The sequence below is a fragment of the Halyomorpha halys genome, unplaced genomic scaffold, assembly GCF_000696795.3.
Source record: "Halyomorpha halys isolate HHAL.00 unplaced genomic scaffold, Hhal_1.1 Scaffold812.1, whole genome shotgun sequence".
NCBI lineage: Eukaryota > Metazoa > Arthropoda > Insecta > Hemiptera > Pentatomidae > Halyomorpha > Halyomorpha halys.
The window spans coordinates 204,915-221,336 of NW_027110061.1; the positions used below are offsets into that span (position 1 = coordinate 204,915).

The 16,422-nt window shown below is 30.0% G+C and overlaps 1 protein-coding gene across 1 annotated transcript in view; it reads left to right on the top strand.

Moving 5' to 3' along the window:
* Positions 1-16,422, top strand: part of LOC106686361 (acid sphingomyelinase-like phosphodiesterase 3b) — a 483,558-nt gene that overhangs the window by 59,959 nt on the left and 407,177 nt on the right. The window contains exon 2 of the mRNA XM_014429614.2: positions 5,686-5,717. The gene's annotated coding sequence lies outside the window, so the exon portion shown is untranslated. The remainder of the gene's footprint in view (positions 1-5,685; positions 5,718-16,422) is intronic.

Consider the following 16,422-nt stretch of genomic DNA (forward strand, 5'->3'; position numbering starts at 1 on the left):
TCTTTCGTCTTTTATAATTATAAAATTACTATATCAGGTTCGAATTAAATTGTATAAAGTTGACTCCATAAACTAGCCCAGCAATGGCAGAGGCCCAATACATGCATTACGACCGGGTGCCCTTTATTGCATCTTCATAAGAGTTCAAATGAAATTGTGAAACATATTTTGGTTAGCGGCGAATACATATAATGGTTTATAGAACAATGCTAATCCCGTAAGGGAGCAATGTAAGAGATAGATACAATGATTTGGATCTCTCATAAGCAAATACAAAAAGGTTTATCTGAGAAATCTCACCACCACTTCGCTGTCATCGAATCTCCCCCGAGAGCTGTCAGTTGGTGTGCGAATGATGATAACAGCACTCATTCGATCCCGGTGCAACTTTTCCACTCAACACTAGCCAGTAAAGTGTTTAGTAGTCGTAAGGGTAACCAGATTACAGCGAAACATATGACGTGTGATTCAGGTGTCTTGAATCTTGAGGGAGTGTTAAAATGATACCATTGATAAATTCATATAAATATTAATTGATTCATACTTTTTATGATTCTTGAGGATCATTCAGTAAGACAGCTATGTGGAGGCATATAGATGTATGAAGGCGACGTTTGACAACTTAATTGTGGGTATAGTTATGCCAATCGTCTATTAAAATTTGTGTCGAATGACTACTATAACTTTGGATTCCGGAGAAGAGGCTTGATCTTAACCTGCTCCGGTTGCATGTTTGCACTTCAGATCAGCTATTGGTGGCCAAGGTACAACTGGAATTATTAAGTTATAATACTTATTGAACGCAACCTTTTTTTTTTTCACTTAAACTTTTTCGTGTTGAAAAGAGTTTATTTATTTATTGCTAGTTATCCATTTACTATTTTTCTTCTATTTAGGGTACCTCTTTTGACTGCTACCCGAGTGCTATCAAACTAAGTTTGTATCAGAACTGTTCAATATCATGTTTACATGTATTAGGAATTACAAATAGAGACAATAGAGGATTACAACAAAAAAGGCTCATGAAGTTCCACTCCCAGTTACCTACAGTTAAAGGAGCAGTGCCCTAACTTGGGAAACCCAACCACAATCCGAAGACTGAAGCCCAGGCTGTTAAAAATTCTATATTTATCAGTTCAGTTATTGTCATTCTAAAATTGTATTTTATCTTAATTTCTTTTATTTTTTCACTTCATCCTTTTCTTAAATTTACTATCTTTTTTTCTATCAGAAGTCCATTATTTATTTTGTTAAATCCACTAATGTCTTTGTTTTTGTAATTAACTTTACTTTTATCTTTTATTAACAATTATTATTTTAATCTATTTATTTTATCTTAATGTTTTGTTTTATTTATAGCATTTGATTTAGTTAGGTGTGTCTGAGACTAACCCCCCACACAAAAAAAAGGCCTACCTGGCCGATCTTGTATTAAATGATCCTCCTAGCATTTTAGACAAATTGGTGGAAGTACATTATCCTCCATTTTTGAAACCGACGATTTTAAAAGAATTAATGTTATAGGTAAGTATAATACGTAGAATAAATAACACACGTAGAAATATATCTATCGTTGGTTATATTAATGGACAGAACAATGAAACCTCCATACTGCATGAAGAAAATTATATTTTATATGATCTTACTCTTTATTGGTAAGTTACAAATAATTCATTATAAAAAAATAATTATCGTTATATTTAAATGATTTGTGTGGGGGAGAATACGCCTCGAATTCTATGAAGCCATTACTCATTCATAGGGAAACTTTTTATCAGGCTATTGCCAAATGGAAAAGTTATGGATATAAATGGATCTGTTAATTAAAAACTACGACTATTAGTTTTTATAATAGTCATATACCACCCAGTTGGGGTAGATTTTCTTTTGACAGGTGTATCTCGTAAATTGAAACACATTATATCTCTGCGATTTGAGCACGGAGTGAAAAATGGTCCCCATGTTTATACAGAGCTATTTTAAAGCGTGGACGGTAAATTAAATTTTGCATACTTTAGTCATCTGCACGTTCGTTAATCAGGCCTTATGGAATTCAGAGCGTTGAACGTTAAAACATTCACGACGGTGTGTTGGGACATATTCGTAATTTAAAATTAATTAGTATGTTTGCTAAGAGAAACGTATGCTACTAATAAAAAAAAAATTATATCAATCAAGATTTAATTCCGCTTATACGAATTATCACAAAAATACTAAAATGATCCTAGGTACTGATTTAATAACAAAAAATTTATCATAAAAATTAAATATTTCATCATGAATTATGTTGAATTATAATAATCCTCTGTATATTGATCCCCCACTCTTCGTTCATCCATGCATTCGTTTGATATGTATTAACCTTTTGACAATCCTGGGTATTATTAAGGTGTTTCGTCATCTGTCCCTATACCTGGTCAGGATATCCTTTTACGAACCCTTTAGGGCGTCCCCGGATATGAAAACGTCTGTGTTAAGTTTGTCACATTACCAGAATCCCCTGAGAAAATTAGATTGCCTAACCTTTAAGTGTCATAACAAAAAATGACAGGTTGTGATGAGGGACCAGAATCAAATTAAGCAGGTGCAGGCCCTTCCTAGACATGTCAAACTTTCTCACCCACTCTCGGACCTGAGGAGAGGGACGCCTACCTCGGGCGCGTTCGGTCACCGATGGCCAATAAAAAATGAGATTCAAAAATAAGGTAACGCCCCAAAAGGGAAGTTGAAGAAAAGGATTGGGGCAGCGAGATCAGAAAAAAGGGATAGTCAACAGTAAGGCTTGGACGAGAGAGGACCAGGCTTGAGAGAGCAGCAGAAGCCGGAGCGGAGCAAGATGCACTTCGACCAGACGAAGTTGTAAGAAGGGCCACGAGACCTGGACATCCCTTATGAACATAACAACTACGAAACTACATCCCACGGTATCAGGAGCTATAAGTATAAATCTAACAATAAGTAATAATGTAATAATCGATATTTTATGACAACCGTTTATTTGAATCATTAGAATCATTTTAATCATAGTAATACATTGTAAATAAATACTTAGTTTCTTTATGTAGTTTATATACTATTATATAACCCAATATACCACCCTTTATTATATTATATAATTAATGGTAACAACATTTTATAAATATAAAGGTATTTAATTGGTAAACTGGTAAGCACACAAATAGCCTTTGGAAAAGCATCCAATCATAATAATAGTATTTTAGGACTCAATATATAATTAATTAATTAACTTTTTTTCGGATAATTGCCTTCAGCGATTATCCTGGCATCCCGATTATATCTCAAGGCAGTACATAGCATGTTAACACACAAGATCCCAACCGAATGATTTATATTTGCCCTTCTATAGAACCGTCTTCTTAATCAAATCCTTCGTCATACGTGCAACCTCCTTCTGGAATTCTCTTCCCATCTCCATTCGTCAATTCTCATACATTGATTCCTTTAAACCGTGGTAAAGCCTTGGTTGGTAAAGAAACAATTTTAATTTTGAAGAGGAGCAGGTCGATAAAGTGGATGTATTAATTTAATATATAATAATAATTAATATTAATATATTAAACTGTGTATTGAATATCTTAGTTATTTTTCTTCCTCCTCTCTCTGCTTGAGTTTGGCATTAAGCAACTCATTCATTGCGATTTTATATTTTAACACAAAATATATACTTCTGACCTCAAGTCTGTTTACTCTCTTAAATTTGTTATATTGAGTTTCAGGTTAGTTGGCTTGACCGGCAAGCGGCAGCTTCTTGCTCTGGGTGAGATCATTACTGAATAATAACGCTGAATTGAGTTTTCCTCTAAACAAAATATTTTAGGAATGTTGTTCTAATCAATAAATTTTAAATAATTAACATTAAGAAATCTTATCCTAGACCAAAAATATGGATAATTTGTGTAAAGTAAGTCGAAATAACATTAGAAAAGAACAGTTCTGCTGCAGAAAACGATTATTTCAAGATCAGTATTAATTTATACTTCGTATTGTGTCTTCAGAACACGAAATAGTAGTTATTTAAAAATATACCCTTGAGGTTGATTTCGGTTGTATATCCCGTTTTTCTAAAATATAGAACTCTAAATTCAACTATACATAGTGGTTAGGTTAGTTGGAAATAGAACAATTTTGAGTTAAGCCCGCTTACAATAAAGTTATGAGTATTCATACTCCAAATTATAGAATTCGAAAAAAAGATTGGTTAAGCAGAAAATTTTCATAATGTATGTATAAACTAATTTTTAATTGTAATAAGTGATTATTACATTTTTGTAATAATTATTTATTTTAACGAAATCTATTGTTTTTTCTATTGAAAGTATCCAGGGGATATACATAGCCATAACCATGAAATAAAAGTGGATGATGAACAAAAAGATGGTTATACATAAATTGTCTTTATCAAATAAATAAAATTTTAATTTGAGATGTGAATTTGATTTTAAATATTAAAATACATAGCTTTCTTAGTGACATAACGTTTGTATTACAAAATATATTTTAAAGAAGAATTTCTTTTTTTTTTTTTTATCAAAACCTTTTTGTTTTTAATTTTTTTTTTTTTTAATATAAGGTTTGAAATTTGTTCTTATAACCAAAGCCTCCAAAGAAATACTCTCCTGTACCACGAGGCCAACTGAAAATCAATAATTTACTTCAGTTTAAATTTTCCAGTTGGACCCCACCCAAGTTCCAGGATACAGTTTTGCTTCTCCCACCCCCCTTCCTCCCAATTGAAGAGACAAAAAACCTTCCCTAACAGATTTCAATTAGCTGCAGTCCCTTCAATATGTTCCTTTTAGTTCGGACTAGTGCCTCTTCTTTTATACCTAAAAAAAAAGAGGATTTATGATTTAAAGATTATGAGATTTTGTATAAATTTCTTAAATTCTAAAATATTAGTTTATTTTACTAACTTCTTTTTTGAACTAATACTTATATTAAATATAATTTATTCAATTTCTTGAGATTGGTGTTTATTTATTAAATAAATCAAATGGTATCCTTGTTAAGTCCCAACACTCTTTATCATATCTACTGTCCAACGTTTCGGCCAAGGACAATCCTAAATATAAATTTACACCTCACGTCCAAATTTGAAAATGTTTTGCAGGCTATTCATTAATATTTAAAACTTTTAATTTTAGATTAACTTACAATTATACATTAAATTACAATAAATTAACTTATACTTTCAACTGTCATATTTGTTATAAATAGTTTATTTATGTGATAGTTGATAGTGTAAGTTGATCTAAAATTAAAAGTTTTAAGTTGTCAAAAAAAGGGTGATTTGACTTATAATTAATGACCAGGGCACAATAGCCTGCAAAATTTTTAAATTTGGATGAGGTATAAATTTATATTTAAGATTGTTCTTACTACATATTTACCTATTGTATTATTTTGTAGAGTTGTAAATTACTTTAAATAAATAATTAAAAAAAAAAAAAGATTGTCCTTGAGGATGGCCGAATTGGCCGAAAAGTTCGACTGTCGATAAAGAGTGTTGAGACTTAACAAGTATACCATTTGATTTATTTAACTAATACTTAATGTTTTAATAATTTTGTACTAAACAAATTTTCCAAACGCTTACCAGTTTTATGACTCCCTCTCTTTTATTATAATAACTTGACTAAGTTCCTTTATTTTTATATTTTCCAGAAACTACTCAGTGCTGCTTGCAGAACAAAACCGTAAGTTTTAACATCTGCTTCTATTTGTTTTATTAGAATTTATTTATTTGTTTTTTTTAATTTTAATAACTAAAAAGTCTGCTGCAGTAAATTCGTAGTTACACTCTATAAAATTTCGATGAATTAATGATGTTTTCCAAATTAAGTTTTTGAGAAATTCCTCCGTACCCAATCAAGCGATCGGTAAGATCGAGTGATCTCAACATTTCTCTTTCGAATCGGTGTTATCCATTTTTCCTTTTTTCTTCTTTAGTTATCCACTTTCTTTTTTTTTTTTTACTTTTGGTTGTGAGGGAGTAAAACCATGAAAATGGCTTACAATGCTTACAAACGAATTTGAAAGATGAAATAAGTGTTAAAACGTAGTTAATCATTTTATAATATTATTACAACCTGACATAGTTTTAATACTGCTCCTTCACCGAAACACCACGATATAAATATTCTGTTTAGTTGACAAAAAGAAAATTGAAGTTTATTCTCAATTTTTATTTCTTGCAACTTTACCTATTAGGTATTGACATTTTCTAATACCCCTTGTCTAATTTCTCTCTTTTATACTTTCACCGGGGCTCTGTGATATTTACTCTAAATACTCACTGACTCGGTAGTTTTTTTTTTACTGTGATAGTGAATAAAAATCAATTTTATTCTTGAAGATCCTAGGCCAGCTACAAAAATCTTCATTTGTATAGTTGATTTTTAATTCACTTTCAGATTGAGAATGTAAAGATTTAAAAAAAAAATCAATTTATTATAATTTTGTAGCAATTAATGAATCTGAAAGATCGTTTGGAGTCCCTAAACGATCTTTCACCAAGTCTGCTCGTAGTTTTTCCATCTTTTTTTTCTCTCTCTTTTTTCTCCAGTAACTCTTGATCTAAAACGATGACGAACCCATTGTCCTGGGTACTCGACGCAGCGAAAAGTGCACAAATAGAGAGTCCCGATAATGGAAAGAGAAAGATGACCCCGAAGTGGTCTTCGCTGACAGTCTACTCGAGTGCTCTCGTCTCAGGTTCTTCTACTCTTCTCGATCAAAGGTTTTACTATCTGAAGTTTCTTGACGAAAATTAAATTTACCTCGAGGTGGTTTTGGTGGCATCTGCTGTCTGTAATTAATACTAAAGCTCTTTCTACCCTAAAGTGAAAGCGTTTGAAGCATCGGTCGTGGTTTAGGTAACCAAACCCTTGTTCAACCATTTCAGCCAATTTATGTGAGGTTTAATTTATAAGAGGCCAATTTATCTTGTTACTCAACATGGCTAACAATGGCAGGTTAAGATTTTTTAAAGTTAAACTGAGATTTATTTTGTAAATTCAGAACTTATGATTCGAATAAAATAAATATGGTGTGGTGCGCCCATCACACAACTTTCTCTTTCACTTTCATTCACTCTACTTATAGTTGAAATTATTCTTTTCTAGTTTCAAAACAGATATTTCTAAATTATTCATTAAGGCAATACCTGCCTTTACTAATTTTCAAATGAGTCTTTCAGTAGACAATTTGATTGCGTCAAATTTTAATATGTTTTCTGGAAAGTACTTTTAATATTGTCTCTCGTTGCAAAATTTCAACATTTTTGTTTCATAAAAGTGTTTTAGAAATATAAAAAGATAATTATTAACATAAACTTCAATGATTCGCTTTTACTTTCAACTATTCATCTTAACAAACCTCCAACGTTTCGTTTGTTTATTCTTAAAGAGACAACCATAATCATTGAAGTCATATTTTTTTTTTTTTTTTGCAGCCCAATTGTCCATGTCTTATATAAACCACATAATTTCAATACGAAACTATTCTACATTTTTTTTCCATTTCTATAACCTCATTAACAATACCAACAATTGTAAAAAAACACAATTTAATGTATTATGGCATTAATGATTAAGGTTGTCTCCTCGTGAATGGTCAAAGGGCCGAAACGTTGGATATTAATTAAAATAAATAGCTGAGAGTAACAGTGGATCATTGGAGTTTGTGTTAGTAATAATATAAAGCATTCCCAAAAAATCAATATATTAAATCAATAATCTAATAAAAATATAAGTTTACTAAAATTTAAATTATATTCTTAACCAGTTACTCAATGTTAAATTTTTAGAAACATTGTTAATGAAGTTATCCTGTCAATAAAAAAAAAATAAAAAATAAAATCGAAATTTAGGGACTGTCAGACTAATTAAATTTAGACAAAAATATAATAGAAAATCAACAAAAAGCATACTTAATTCAAAAGTATTCTTGATGTGAAACTATAAGTAATTTAAATATTCCTATGCTATATTATTCATCTGATAATTTATAAATTTAAATGCCAAAGGGATTTTCACCTTTAAAATGAAAATATATAATGATAGGATACCGAGCTCTTCCGATATTATTTTAGCCTAGTGCATATCAATGACGGTTATTTCAATATTTACATCCAACTCAATATAATATTAAAATATACGGAATGGAAGTTCTGAAATATTTATTCTTTCTAAATATTAGTCGAGCGCAAAATTCACTGTAGTGATTTAATGTTTCAAAAATAGTGTAGGTCTTATATACATTCACAGACACATATACATATTTAAGGATCGGATTATGGCAATATGAACCTTAATACCATCTTGAAATATAAACAACAGACTATGTGGAGGATTATTCTTTTGAATAAACAGTCTTGTTACGAAAGTCGTACAAGTTATCTCTGTTTCTTTTCTGGTGCCGAAACTCGGGAAGTTGAAGATGGTAGAAGCTTAAGGTTAAGCTTTGACCAGTTTATTATTTCTTTTTTGTTCTTTACTCTTCCGTGTATTTTTAACTATCTTCTTTTCCCGAATCATGATGTTAAGAGCACTAGTGCTGAATGTTCTTCAGGAATTTCTTACAGAAATGGATTACTAGTGACGAGCTGCAGGAATCCTAGAATGGATAAAGTAAGAACGTTATAGAAAGAGATAAGAGGAAGTGAAAAAAAAAATCATTCTGAAAGACATTAAGGAACAGCGCCTGAAGTATGGATATTTAAAAAGAATTCCTGTAGGATTTTTTTCTAAGAGAAGTACATTTGTGGAACATAGCAAATAGATGATGAAACAAGACGAGTTTGACCAAGGAAAACATAGAACAATGAAATGGAAGATTTCTTTATGAGGCACCGTCCAAGAAAGGAAGCCCTTTAGTGCTTGAGAAGGGTGGTCAGAAAGGAAGCCACACAAAATTTAGGTTAAGCAAGTCCACTGCATGTTTCGAAAATCCTAAATTAAAAAAAAATCATTTCATAGTTTTCCTTTACCGTTCTACCCAAGATCCAAATTTACCCATTGACACAATAAAGTCATCATTCACACAAGAATTCAAAATTCTTGTTTATATTTGCATGCCACTTGTATATTAGGAAAACTCATATTTTTTTTTTTAAGTTTGTTTATTTTGATTCATACCTGGTAACAAATGTTTTAAATTCTGAAAGAAAAAAAAATCCGAATAATTAAGAAAAAATAAAATAACGTATTATGTTCTGCTTTATGAATAGTTACAGTCGTGGAGGCCACCTGGTGACCGATTATGTAATAGTTTAATTAACCACTGTAATTAAGCATTACACCCTTAGTTAAACAACAATTAATATTTAAAGGCAATTAGGTCTCTGTAATGGATTGTAGTTTTAGAATTAATCTCGAGTGTCGCTGGGTATTTACTCTAAATTCATCTTTTATTGAATCTTGACTACTTAGTTGCTCGTATTGGGGATTTTATAGTCATATTTCAAAAACATATACTTAGGATTAATCGAATAAAAAACTTTTTTTAATCCTTTTTTTTTTTAAATAAATTTGGTCCGACCAGATGTCAATAATTCTCAGTCGGTGCCAAAATAATACAAAAGTAATTAATAGAAAATCAAATATCTATTTGTAACAGTTTTAATTATTGGGAGGGCGTTGCAGTTGATGTAACGACTAGCTAAAATTAGATATACAAATAGAAATACAAATTCTCTGAAAAACTGAACTAAAAACTGGAATATAGGTAATTTAAAAAAGGCAACTAATGATATAATAACAATAAGGTATTTCTATGTATCTATCTTAAAATTTATTCGGGATGCCAGGATAATCTCTGAAGGCAATTATCCAAAAATAAGTTAATTAATTAATTTATATTGAGTCCAGCAAAACTATAATTATAACTAGATTCTTTTCCAAAGGCCTTTTGTGTGTTTACCAGTTACTAATTGAACACATTTTTATTTATATACTTTTATTGTTATCATTGAAAATATATAATATAATAAGGGGTGGTATTAGGTAAAATAATAGTATATAAACCATATCGAGGAACAAAACATTTATTTAAATTTAGTGTTATCTGGACATACAGAATTGAGCTATGGGGCTCCACTAAACCATCTAATTCCTCTCGAATCCAATCCTTACAGTCCAAAATCCTTAATGCTTCTTACTTTGTCACAAATCAAATCATCCATCAGGACCTCAATGTCCCCTATGTTGCTGATTTGGCCAGAACCAGATACTAATCCTTCCATAATAAACTTCCCAACCACCCAAACCAACTCGTTTCTAACCTGGCTTCTCCTTCACTACCTAATAATCCTCCTAGGCGTCTGAAAAGAAGATGGCCTCGAGATATTTTCCTTTAGAAGTGTTTTTGGAGCTCTATCAATGGAGTTTCATCAATTCTCCAAATGTTTGTATCATGTCATAATATCACTTACAGCAAATTTACTTGATGTATATATGTATACAGTAGTAAATAACAATAAATAAATTATAAAAAAAAAAATTAGTGTATGATTGCCTTAAAATGAATTTATAAAGTGATTGAAATGATCCAAATAATTAGTTTGTCATAAAATATTGTTTACATTATGAATTGTTACCTAATGCATCTAAATAGCCGTGGAGTTCCATTTCTGAAGAGTCCTTCTTAGGACCTCTTCTCTAGCTCGTCTTCTTACTTCTGTATCTCTGCTGCTTCTTCATGTGTCTGTGAGTTCTGTCCTCCCGGTTCTGTCTCCGCCCGCACTTGTTCCAAAAAGGGGCGTTGCCTTTTGGGAATCGTATTTCCTCATTGGCTATAATGTCTCCACGCCCACTAGGTGAGCGTCTATCCTATGCCTTAAGAGGGGGTGGGAAGCAGAAATGATCGCTTTCGGTATTTACTTGCTTTAAAACCTTTTGCACCAGGTGTGAAAAACTCTGGTAGAAGACTAATGTGGTACAACACAAGTTTCTATTTTCCTTAGGTATCCTACTCGGCCAGGTATTGGAACATATGGCAAAAACTGTCCACAATTGTTAATACTTCAATACATATCAATATAGACTGTTACAAAATTTAGCAGTGAAACACAACAAACGAATGCATGAAATGAGTGAACTACAGGTTATGAAGCAAATTATTTAAAACGTTAATTATCAAACTTAAAGGAGGATGAAATGAACATTACTAAAAATAAAAATACAATATAAATAAATGGCTATGTGTACCTAAATAATACATAGATAGCAAGAGATGTTCGGAATATAATGAAATTAAAGTCACTGAGTGGAGAAAAGCAAAATTACAGACAGTTATTTGAAAAAATATCAATTATAAAGATTCATTAAATAAGTCTTGCGTTTTCTTTTTAATTTTTATATCTATCGCTTGATCTTGTTGAGATTTATGTTTTATAGATTCTACAAAAAGAGGAATTTAGTAAAGTTAACACATTGAAGTTTAAAACTTTAATCAGATTAATATCACAAAAGGTTCTACCTATACATTTTTTATATCGGTTTATTTCCTGAAGAAAATGTTGTTATTTATATTAGTAGTATATTATTTGTATAAATTATAGTTCACTACCTCGCGTTGCTAGTCACGGATTTTATTTATAGTATAGAAACTCAGAAAAAGCACAAATGGTATTTTAGTAAAATGTGGTACTAATGGTTTAGATTTTTATTTACTTCTTCACTAGAAAAGCTAGAAAGCTTATTATTCATGAAGAAAATGAAAAAAATAAAATAAAATAATAATGAAACAAAAAATCTCTAGGAATTGTGTGAATCGGAACTGTGGATGAAGGAGTATAATGTAGAGGTAAGTCGCCAGAATAAGTGAAACCAAAAAGGCGGGGTTGCAGGGCTCCAAAGGTATGTTAGGGCAGGTGTGGGATACGTTAGTTATTATTTTTTTTTCGAGTGATAATTTTCAATTTTTTGTAATATAGATTCTTATTCTAACTCTCTTAGGATTGGTAAGAACCATCAAAGGGACATTCTTTATGTGTGATTATCAGATGAAATAAATGATTAATTTAAATAACCGTTGTGTAATTTTTTTACTGATCATTAAAAAACTTCACAATCGTAATAGTTTTCCTTACTATATACTTTGCATATGTGAAAGTGAAAATAAATACCTTTCCATTATTAAAAACTAAAAGCGCCTAGCTCAATCACTATGATCGATATTCTCTTAATTTTAAATTGTAATAGTAATATAATTTAATTTAAAGGTTTCATGAACATTAAAAAAAAAAAAATAAAAAGCGAAGAGGGTGTGGGATAATGAATATTTGATTGTAAAAAAACAAATTTTATTGTTACATGAGGTATAATCATTTGTATAAAACTTTATATATTAATATTTTCTTTACAAGAAACTCATTTCTTAATTCTTAATATTCAGAGATATTAATCATTAAAATTTACAAAGTTAATATATACTGAGTTTATTAAATTCTGTATGCAATTTCTGCTTTGCTAGTAACAGTAAAACCTTAAGATCCTTGATATCGAATTGACTGAATTGAAGAGAACACGAATTTCTAGAAATCGAATTATTTGTTTTTCGTTGTTAACAAGCTTAGCTTTCATTCACTACTTCCGCTAACATAAAAAAATATAATTATATACAAATAGAAACAAAAAAGAACTAACCTTTGCTACTAGCCTATTAATTAGAAATTAAGGACATGATTAATCAAAGTGTTAATAAAAAGACTTTCAACCGTTTAGGAAAAGTTAAAAAATGGTTCTTCAGAAAGATAGTGGGGAACTGCAAAGATCTGAAGACAAAACAAAAGGACGAGGGCTTAGAAGGGATTAAGAAGAATTACAACAGGAAATTTTTACCCTTGTCGAGGCTTAAAGGATGTACAACAACTTTCAAAATGGATTGCTTATGCTACATTCACATGCATAATATTGTAGTTTGTAATTTATTATAACGATAATTATGCAGGATTATATTCGTTTATATTAGATTAATAGAGTTTTTTTTCCTAGCGATCAAGCTTAAAATAGATTTCTATAGTAAAATGTGAAAATTGTTTTTAGTTCGTTTATACTATTTTTAACTAAGGCAAACTACTAGTGATGTGTAAGTAAGCAATATTCATACGGGTTGAAAGAGCGGAAATTCGGTTTTACAACAGCTGTAATTACATTGGATTTGGATCGCATTGTAAGGAATTATGAATTTATTTCGTCAACATTAAAAAAAAAAGTCTAATCTTTGATATATATGAAAATTCGTATTTTAGGGTTTCAGGAGACGCAGAAAACGAATCTGATTTTCACAAAAAAAAATTTCTTGTTTACTTTACGAGAAGCAAGGTTTAGTTTTTGTACACTTAAATAAATTTAATAAAATAAACAATCTATTGATATGTAATCATTTAATGTTTATTATATACTACGGATTGTACTTGCAGAGCAAAGGCGATTTCAATGTTTATTGAAATTGGTGATCCCACGTGCATAACCTTCCTCCTCCTTGTTATTTTAAGCATATAATAATAAAAAAAAATATTAGTAAAAATTATTTTATGTTATTTTAACAGATTAGAAATAAATCTTGTGAGAATATTTTTTATATATTGCAGATGTAAAAACCCCTAGAAAAAATACCTAGCAAGAAAGAATAGCTGGGAAAAAAATAAATACATTTATAGCTAATACTTCAAAGAGTAGTTTTTATGAAAACAAACAATATTTATAATGTGATTGGGGTATAGAAGATGCTAATGGACAAGAAACGAAATGTTGCGAAAATCTGAAGAGTATATGTATGTATAAAAAAGAAATGTTATAAATAAGATTAAAAAATATTATTATATAATTTTATTAAATTATTTGGGTTTAATGGGGAATTTTTTTTTATTGATATTTAATAAGTAATAAGTTTAAATATTAATAAATATAAAAAAATCGTAAACATAAAATGCAGTAATATATAAAAATATACAAACAATAAATAGACAATTACAGAAAAAAATTAATAATAATAAAATAAGATTAATATTTAAAAAAAAAATGTAAATTCACTGTTACTTAAACCAATGCAGTCCATTATTTTCCTTTTCAACTTAATTAAGCTACGACATAATTAACGCCTACGGAGAGCCCATGGTGATATATTACAGAACCAGCCGCGCTCCAGACAATCTGGGACAATAAGCACTCAGCCTGGAGGAAGCGGAGAGGTGAAAGGAAGAAAGTTGGAGATAAAAGCCCGAGGCTCGAGACCTTTTGTGACCTCGGATCCCAATAGACCGTGGCCCCTTCCCGAAAAGGGGCCCCAAATCTAAAACTGCCTCTCGAATCTATCGATTCTCCGGTGGAAATATAATAAAAACGGTTCCGACAGCATAAATCAGGTAAGCTGTGAAATTCATTTTTTTCTCGACTTGTTGGAGGAGTTGTGACAAGTGAAAAAGTTTGCTGTGAGCTTGGATAAGTTACTGGAGGGCCGTGGACTATCGCCTGCATAACAAATATCCCTTTCAGATATTACACATCGCCCCCTCGGGAACCTCTTCTTGCCTCGGGCCTTCTTCAACTGCAATTTTGCCAACTCCAACTATCTGGTTATTTTTGATGAATGTATTTTAGAACTTATGGCTTTTTTTGGAAAATATATATTATAATCGAATATATATTCTAAATAACATAGGAATAATGTCCGATAAGACTGAAAAACCTTTTTTTAACTAGCAATGCAACTCAAAAACACTACATAGTTATAAGGCATATCATACTAATAAGGATATTATTAGGTATAATTTAAATACTAACATAAAATAATTAGCGAAGATGTAATAATTTTTTTATTTCAACTAAATCGGACATGATAGTGTTACTTTTTTTATAACTAAGGAAGGGAATCTAAGCACATGGGGATTTTTAATTTTCGAAAAACAAAACAAAAAAACGAAGGTTCTAACAAGGCGAAAATTGCGAGTAAAAAATATGTATTTTTCGATTAATTTAAACTCTTGTTTAACGATAAAATAAAATAAATTTTATCAAATTTAGTCTCAAAACAATTTATTTTTCTTTATAAGTCCGAAGTTTCGGCCAATTTGGGCATCCTCTACGACAATCTACCATAAACAGCTTTTATTATACATATGGTATTTAAAAATTGTAAACAAATAACAATATTTTTAATAAATTATCATACCTCAGGTCAGGCATTTAATTTATTTATTTCAACTATATGTTAGTTGAAATTCCTATTTCATTTATTATTATGTCAAGGTCAATTATATTGTCAACGATTATTTTATCCCATATTCTTCATAAATTAATTTTACTTAAAATTCACTGTTTTCTGATATGTAAACCGACTTAATTTTTTTTCTTTTCTTTGTATTATTTTCTTTATATAAAATCATAGCTTTTTCCTTTAATTTAACATTTTCTGTTTTCAGTTTATTACACGCGAATATTAACTTTATTTCTCCATAAAGAATATTTATACCGATTTCCTAGGCCAGTCGGTCTGAATTACTTCAGTACTCTTATTATGTCATATCAGATGTAATGATCTACTAATCTATGTGTTTTATGATGCAGAATAACAAAAAGGCATCTTTTAGTCGTTAAAATATGTTTAAATGTATACAAAATCACGAAAACCAAAAGAAACTATAAAGTAGACCAAGAAAATACTTTATTTGGTGTGAGTCAGATTCGTATTTTGTTTCCTTAAAAATCCTTAAGTATGCATTTTTGATAAAATTTAAAAATATATCATCTGACCGGTACAGAAAATTTATATTTGGCATTTACCTGATATGAGTATACAGTTGAAACAATTTGGACCGATTGACATTGCAAAGTGCATCTATTAAAAATATTTTTGTTTTTTTTATGAAAATTCGTATTTTAGCGTTTTTAACAACACTAATTTTATGTTCGCCTTCTTTACAGGTAGTAACTTCATTTCAGAGATTATTACCTCACATTTTAATTTTGCTGTTAGTGAAGCAATGATTTTTTTTTTCTTGTTGTTTTTTTAAGTTTTGTTGTGTACTACTTTTGTACTATTAAATTGTGGTTTTCTATTACACTATCTTGTTGCAAATGTATTGTTTACGTAATGGCTTGTTGCCTTGGAAGTAAACAAGGTTACATGTCCATGGTTACGCCAAGTTACAGGCTTATATACAATTGCGTAATTATTAATCCTAATTAACAAGTTGTTAGCAGTTAACCAAGTTGTGCCCCTTGAGAAGTAACTGTGCTCCCAGCCTTTGTTGTAAATATTCAATAGCTTCTAGATGGTGGAGATATGAAATTGTTGTAATGAGCATATTTGATTAATTAAATTTATTATTTGAAATTTTAATAATTAAAACAATATTTTTCTTTACTTTAAATAAAATAAATATTAATTCAACGAAAT